The sequence below is a fragment of the Belonocnema kinseyi genome, chromosome 6 (genome assembly GCF_010883055.1).
Source record: "Belonocnema kinseyi isolate 2016_QV_RU_SX_M_011 chromosome 6, B_treatae_v1, whole genome shotgun sequence".
Classification (NCBI taxonomy): Eukaryota; Metazoa; Arthropoda; class Insecta; order Hymenoptera; family Cynipidae; genus Belonocnema; species Belonocnema kinseyi.
Window position 1 is genome coordinate 1,874,765 of NC_046662.1, and position 8,235 is coordinate 1,882,999.

General features: G+C 34.8%; 1 protein-coding gene across 2 annotated transcripts in view; it reads right to left on the bottom strand.

Annotated features, from left to right (window-relative positions):
• LOC117174900 (RNA-binding protein Musashi homolog 2) overlaps positions 1 to 8,235 on the bottom strand; it is a 108,242-nt gene that overhangs the window by 71,121 nt on the left and 28,886 nt on the right. The window lies entirely within an intron of this gene.

Genomic DNA, 8,235 nt, shown 5'->3' on the forward strand with positions numbered 1-8,235 from the left:
GGGGGGGGGGGGTGTAAAGGAATAGAGAAGAAGGTACAAGAAAAATGTAAACCCTTAGGGGACACATTAGAAGCTTCCATTCCGAATGTTCCCGCAGAGCTTTCCAGGAAAGCTCCGTGCTATCAGGGTAGTCACAATTTAAAAAAAAAAGTATTTTAACAATTAACATAGAAAAAACACAAGATAAAGTTTACATCGATACCAGGTGAAAGGTTGGCTGCAACAAAAATTAACTGCCGTTTAAGCTTAACACGAAATGAAGATAATTTTGCGTTTTTAACCTTGCCTCGGTATTCTTTTGCCTCCTAATGACTACACTTTTGATTGAAAAGTAGCGTGAATTACGCCGCCAGCGCTGCCTGCCGTCGTTTGAGTTCATTAAATTGGAGCAAAATGGCGATTTCACGTGTGCCAGTTGCTTTTTATAAACAAGATTTATAAGCAAAAATTATTTTTTATTTTTGGTATCGATTCTACGTTATACCGACTACACTTTGCTCACTAAAGTGTTTTGCTTGGCACAGCTGACAATGTGCCGTAGTAGATGACGTCGGTAGTATTCTTCTAACCTCGATGAAACTTTCATCGAAATACGCTCAACTTTTAACTGCTCGAAAATTTAGCTGCAAGATATTTGATCTCTTTTGTTCTGCAAAGAGTCAAGTTCAAATTATGGACAGAAATGTAAGAAAAACGGTTTCTTGGTTCTTGAAATTGAACAGTTATGGTACAATGAAATATGAACGTGTGCATCTCATTGGCATATCACAATATAGAATATAATGATAACGGAAATGTATGTACTATGACAAGCGATTGAAAAAACCGGATATTCAAACTATCTTGTCTGAAAGCCGGGCCAAAACCACCGCAGCGAGAGTACGCGGTATCGATCGATCCGTTTCACTTCTCTCGAGATGCTAATTAGTCCACCATCCACCAACGTACCAGTTGCTGCTGCTTGAGTGCTTCATGTCCAAACTCGACATCATTATCGTTACTATCAATGTAGCCAGACCACCTCTAACACGTTTTGTCGCACGCTAGAAAAAATCCAGCGGAACAGTCCGCTTCGTGTAACTAAAGTGTCATCATATATACGTATAATATCTCTGAAAGGGTAATAATTACACTTGCAGCGAAAAGCTTTAATGAATTACTGTAGCGAAGCTTTAAGCTTCGTCTGAAAGGAAAAAGATAAGCATCTTTTACAACGGCTTAAATAATTTCTAAGCCACTAGCTGCAATCTGGGTAATTTTAGCCTTTTGATGAAGTAATGTTCCCTCAATTTCATAAGTATGCTCATTAATATTTCTCTCTGACATTCACCACATACATATCTCTTTTCCCCTTTTCACCCACCTAAAATTGTAATTTCGTTACATAAATATAAAACGTGTCTGAATTCTTTAAGCGGACACACACACACACACACAGGCGCGCCAATAATACATTTAATGCTCATATACTCAGATCCTCATATGCTCACATCCTGTTACCATCATATGCACATTTATCCCCATTCTCCCCATGTTCATTAGGATCGCCCCAAAATGACCGAAATTCGATTTTTCAATATTTGCAACTGAAAACTTCTTTCACATAAAGAAAAAAATAATTGCCATTTTTTAAATAATTTACAAAATAATATTTAGAGTTGATTCTTCACTTTCAAAGTTTAAACAGCATTCACTTATTATTTCCATTGACGATGATATGCTTGTCAGTTCTTTTGTGAAAGGTCTCGAAGGCGGATAGTAATTTTATTGGTAAGCTTAGGAAACAAAATTCCTATCTGTTCCCTTCTGTATTCATTGTGTTGTATTTCTTATTCCCTTTTTGTGTTTAGTTTCTTGTGTTTATTTATTTTATTTTGTTGTTTCTGAATTTTTCTTTCTTTTTATTAATACATTCCTCTGCCTTTTAAGACCATAAGAGCTTGTTTCTCTTACGGTTTAAAAAATGGCATTCAGAGTTCGAGTTAATTGCTATGTGTGCGATAGAGTCTATCAACCAGGACAAATGGCTCGAATTGATGGAAATAATAATCCTGATATGCAAAACATTGCAATTTTTAGACGCCCTCAACTTCGAAGACCACCACTTGAAGTCTAGATGAGTGAACGGTGTAGGCGAAAATATGACAGACCACGATCTGAACCGTGATTTCTATGTTGACATCGCTTTTGCAACAAAATCTGTTGTAATTCGTTTTATTCACTGATCTTGAGCGCTTAGCGCCGCATAGCGCTAAAACTGTCTATTTTTTTGGATTTTTTTAACAGATATTTCATCCGGCATTTAGTGCGGGGTCCTTTAATATGTGTAAAAGCATTAAACTTCTGCAATGCACTCAAATCTTTTCAGATTTTTAGAAGTAAAGTATTGAATTAAAATGTATCGAATATATTCGTATTATTTATAATCAAAGTGCAATGCCCGGGTGGAATTTTACTTCGCAAAATTCACTGTGATTGTAAGAATTTTAACGCGAGTAACGCATTTAAAACCCATTATAATTTATGTTTTACTAAAAAAAAAATTATGCTTCATTACTTAAAATATAAAATTACTTCCAAAATTAATTTTAATTTGTGTAAAGTGAAATTACCAGACTTTTCTAAGAATTTATCAATAAACAAATTTATGAAATTGTATATGCAGCCTCTTAACGAATACTCCAGAAACCGAGTTTTTAGATTTAATATACAAATGTATATTAAAATTTCAAATATTTTTACTAGTGAAGGAAATGACTTATAGGGAAGTACGTGAGGTTATAATTACCTAAAAATTTTATTGTGTACAAATGGAATATTTTGGGATATATCTGATACATTGCATTACATGTTTAGGGTGAAAAATATCTTCTCATCACGTCAATATCCTCTCGAGTCTATTGTATCGACAGCCGATGGCACCGCGCTGCGCGTCCTTTACCGCATCGTTACTATTTCTACTTTATACCTCCACTTGTGATTGCATCTCACTACATCACAGCATCGGTAATGAACGATCTATTGTGACCGTTGTGCTTTAAAAGAGAAGTCGAGACAAGGATTCATGGGAAGGGGAGGGGGAGTCCATTAACGGGTGTCGTTTTCATGACTCTTTACCATTTTCCCCTTTCAGTGCCACCCTTTCTGCTCTCTTGTATCCCCCGCATGTTTTCTTCAATTCTTTTTTTCTCTTCCCTCCCTTCGAGTTGGCATGGCGCTTGCTGATACCGACACGTGGGATGCTCTGTATTATCATTTGGCTGAGCACGCATTGACGCAAGTATCAAATATTGAATACACTGTGCGAAAAAAGAGGTGTAAGAATACAGCAAAAACTTAGCTTTTTCACGTATTCCCCTTTACAGCATCACACACTTGAAATGTTGACATGTGTGGCAAACATCTAGTTGCCAGTATTTGCCTTAGATATACTTTTATTTAAATAAATATGATGCAGTTTGAATTGCAGCACGACAGAAAACCCCGAAGTGAGTTTTTGTTGTGAGTAATTTTCCAGTATGTTAACTTGAATTTTTGCGCATTGATAATGTGGTGGGTGAATCTTACCACGTCCAACTAATTTTTGTTGCAGGTAAAGATTACTCTGAGATTAGGATAAAGATTACATCTTTTTGTGTTACAATAATGTTGTGGTCATAAAGAAGGAATAAGGAAAGCAAAGTTTTATCTATAAATCTTAAAAGAATTTCGAGTAAATCATGCAGCATTTTCTTTAACTCTCACATAATGTTCTGAAAATATTACAAGAAAACGCATTCTATCAACATACTCTATAGATTATCAGTCCTTTTTCTTCGTGAAAAATACGAGTTCTTTGACTGGTTATATATATTGACCAAGGGTTAATCTATAAAAAGTAAAATCGTGATAGACTGCACAGCACATGCAATGAAATTTGTGATAAAATGTGCACTAAAATATAAGTGTATAATAAAATCTCAGATATGGTTTGACACCAGAATCTCTATAAAGCAAGTTTCAGAGGCGCCACGATGGCTGTTTCGTCAGCCAGTCGTTCCTTGGAAAACTTCCAAACCAACCCTAGTGACCCAACCTTTTGGCCGTTCACCAACGCTTCAAGTTGCGTATATGACCTGCACTCATTTAAACAAACCACTTTTTTGCATGACACATTTTCATATTATTTATATGGGATTTACATTAAATCCTTCAAACAACTCATAACGTTCGAGACCTTGCGATTAAATTATAACTATCAAGTAGAAAAAAATTCTGCTAAAGTTACAGGACTGTCAGTTACCATAGAGACAGCATCGATTTTCTGTAATGATTACCGAATTTTCTGCAGCATTTACAAAAATTTCAGGATATTTGTTGTAACATTTACAGGCTTTTTGATCATATTTTACAATTTAAAGATGTTAATTTGACTGATAAGTTCAGTAAATGTTACAGAAAATATCCGTAAATTTATAAAAGAACTGAAAATTTGGTAAACGCTGCATAAAATTTGGCAATCTTTACAGAAAATCTATGCTGTCCCTAGTTTAACTGAAAATCCTATAACCTTTTCATAATTTTTTTCCGCGTGCACACAATTATTTTTGTTGCAGATATAGACTTCTACAGTATAATCGTGGTAAAGAGGACAGTTAGTTTTTTTTCTGTGGCATGCTGGCTCAGTTTCTGTTATAACTGTGTTGAACATAAATAGTGGGGCTTTCCCAGAATGACTACATGAAAGGTGTTACGTTAAATCCGCTCTTTTAGGAGTAAATTTAGAAGTGCACGAAATCGATTTTAAAGGCTCTTCCACGAAAAAATGTCTATAAGAGCAGAGAAAACTCGAAAAAACTCGTACTTGTTTTCGCCAACGACGAAAACTGTGTCGTCTATTGTCGACCAGTACACAACGCAGAACAATCGAGATAATGAGAAAGCCACGCAGCTGAAAAGCTTGCTGCATCGCTTTTCTTTTTATCTCAGAATACTCCCCTTGCCCTCTTCTAATACAGAATTTTTCTTCAACCCCTCGACTAACTTATCTTTTTTCTTTCTTTCTTTTCTGAACTCACTATTTATTTCATCCGTCCACTACTAATACTACAAAAGTCACAGAAAACACTGAGGTTACTATTATAAACGCTTTTTGGTTCCAAGGGAGCTGCAACAGAAAAGGAACCTCTCTTGCTGCAAAGAAACAAAACATGAGAAATTGTTTAGAAGGGAACTAGAGTATAAGTTTCAATAGAGACTTTTTGATAGAACTTATTTTCTGCCTTGACTCACTTAAAAGATTCGACAAGTTCATGATGCTCATTTTATTTTATAATACAGATTAAATCATTTTCAACTGCGCACATGCACCGATGAGCGCGGGACCATTTATTAATATTGTATAATATACACTTGCAATATTACATTTTTTTTCAACTATTTTGAGATTTTAGGTATTTCTATCATTCAATTTCATTCGTAAAAAAAACTTCTGCTAATATTTATCTGCATGATTATTCATAGTATTAATTGGTTGCAAATAATTGCGCGCTTGTCGGGTACATACGCAATTCAAAAAGGTCTGCACCCGCAAAACTATTCTTAAAACAATAACTCGTAGCTTTTTTTTACCACACAGGACCTTATGAAGGTATATAAATATACGGAGAAGCTTCTCTGGTATGAAAAGCCGACATCTGTTTATTATTTTATGACTAATCTTGCTCTCTAAATTGAAATGAGTGAAACATCAATTACTTTAAATTAAATTCTACTAATTGCTTTAGCTGGCATTCATTTAGTGACAGTAAGAATATATTGTTTTCATTAGTAATTATTGCTGCCCGCATGCACAGAGCACATTATCCAAACTCGTAATATTATAGATTTTTTTTATTATATTTTCAATGTAAATGATTCTACACAAATGAATGTAGTAGCGAGTGGGGTATGATGTGCAGTGGTACGATGTGCGGGGTATGGTAAGAAATACAAATAACAGCCGCATTTTTTTATCATAATACTATTTTTTACATAATAAATAGCTTTCTATGTTTAGACAAATATTGACTTGGAATATTTACTTCTGGCGGAAATCGATGAAAAAGTCTTTGGCAAAAATTAAGCACTCACAGCATATTTTGAAATAATCAAAGGTTGAAAAACTTAGGTTTTAATAGGACAAGTATTTGATTAAACTTCTGGAACCATGATTTGTTTCTATGAACGTTTTAATTATATTAAAATTAATTAATTTTTGCGCCGTCACATGTAGGGCTTGATATCGCGTCGCGACTAACCTATGTATTTCAGTAGATAGTGACAGTTTATAACTGCTTTTGTCACATACTTTACTTTGATTAATAAGAAAACATTAAAAGAATGATGAAAATGTCTGGAGTAATTTTTTTTCGTCACACTACACTTTCCAAACTTATTATAATTTTCATTTTACAATACTTATATTGATTGAATAAACCGCAGTAATACGATATTCATCATGCTCCAGGGTATGCGGTACGCTGGGTGAAATGCTATATCCATCTATTAATTAAATGTGAAATAATTTTGTAATTAAAAGCGGTTTGGACTAATAACATGTGTTCCCTGATAATGTAAGCTTCAGCCTAAAAAAATACACAAATCAAAATCACATTTCAATAATAATTTATAGGATATTAAATTCAAAGCGGGACACCATACCCAACTCTCCCCTAAATTGTGGATCAAGTGGGAGAAGATGGCGATTCCAGACGAGTGTGAAGTTTGCCGCGCGAGCGCAGCGAGCCCTGCAATCTCACGAATCGAATCGCCGTCTCTCACAGGATTCACATAATACTTTGTCCAACACTTGTCATGGAAATACGGCTGAGGAGGTCATCGAGGGACAACTAAGTTGTCGATTCCTCAACTGATGACGTCACGGTGCGGTGGAAATGAGTACTTTTACCACTAGTGGGAAAAGTATTTGATTGAAAATTAAACTTTTGATCACACAAAACATAAAGAAAATTCAAAAATTCCATTCCTCGGTGAAATTATACAAGACACGAAAAAAGATGAATTGACAAAAATTCGAGTGCGAAGCACAAGATACGTGATGAGAATGTGTTTGTTACAGGCAAAAAAGCTTTAACACAAGATAATTCACGCAGTCACCAAATTACAGTTGTCGATGCTTTGATCTTTAATTTAAAAAGGCCTGCGCACAAATGCTAGGGAAATACAAAGATCAACGAGCGCGAAGCGCCAGACAATATATAATTTAGCTCGAAGCTCGAGAGCCGGCAGGCGCGCTCCAACTCGCGAACGTAGCTCGCGATGAGAATGTGGCCGCGCTGCACGCAAATTTTTGTTATTAGATTTATTGGCTTAAGCTTTGGTGTAAAATTGATCTTTGTTTCATGAGGATTCAAATTTAAATTGCATTGAGAGCTACAAGAGGTGCGCGATTGTCGCAATTTGCAGGTTTACGAGCTTAACCCCTTTCTGGATACATGTAAAATGCTGCAACAGAAGATGATTATGCTTGTTCCTCTATACTCGATGGTGTTAAATCGATTTATCGATGCTCCTAGACCTTTATTCTCATGACTATAGTACGAAGAGTTGTACAAATATTTCAATATTATTGACAACAGGGTTGCCAACAGATTTATAAGTGCGAAATATGTAATTGTGTAGGAAGTATAGAATATCTAAAATATCAATAAATGTATATTACATTCTCATAATTTATGATTGAGAAAGTATTAGAATTGTCGGAAATTTGACATCACAGTTTTTCAACGGATCTCCACGTTTCGAGATCCCCTGAATCCGAAAATCAGGTTTTCACAATGGCACCTGTCTGTCTGTCCGTCCGTCCGTAAACACGATAACTCTCAAAAAAAAATGAATGAATCAAATCCATCTTTGGCACACTTTTTTTAGGTCCTAAAAGAAAGGACGAGTTCGTGAACCAGCCGTTTTTTTTATGAAAATTCAAAAAGTGAGCGCATTTTGAAATTTTTTGAGACCACTTTTTTCTGAATTTGAAAATTCTATGTATGATATTTATAGTATTAAAAAGAACGAACAATTTATCCTAATAACTTTTTTCGATAAAAAGAAAATTCTTAAAGTTATAGCGTTTTCAACATTTTTTAATCAACCAGAGAAGAAAAACATTTCTTTTTGAAAGCCCTACAAGATTATCATAACCAATTTTTGGATTTTCTTCAAAAATCGAAAATTCAAATTTTGATTGCACAAAAA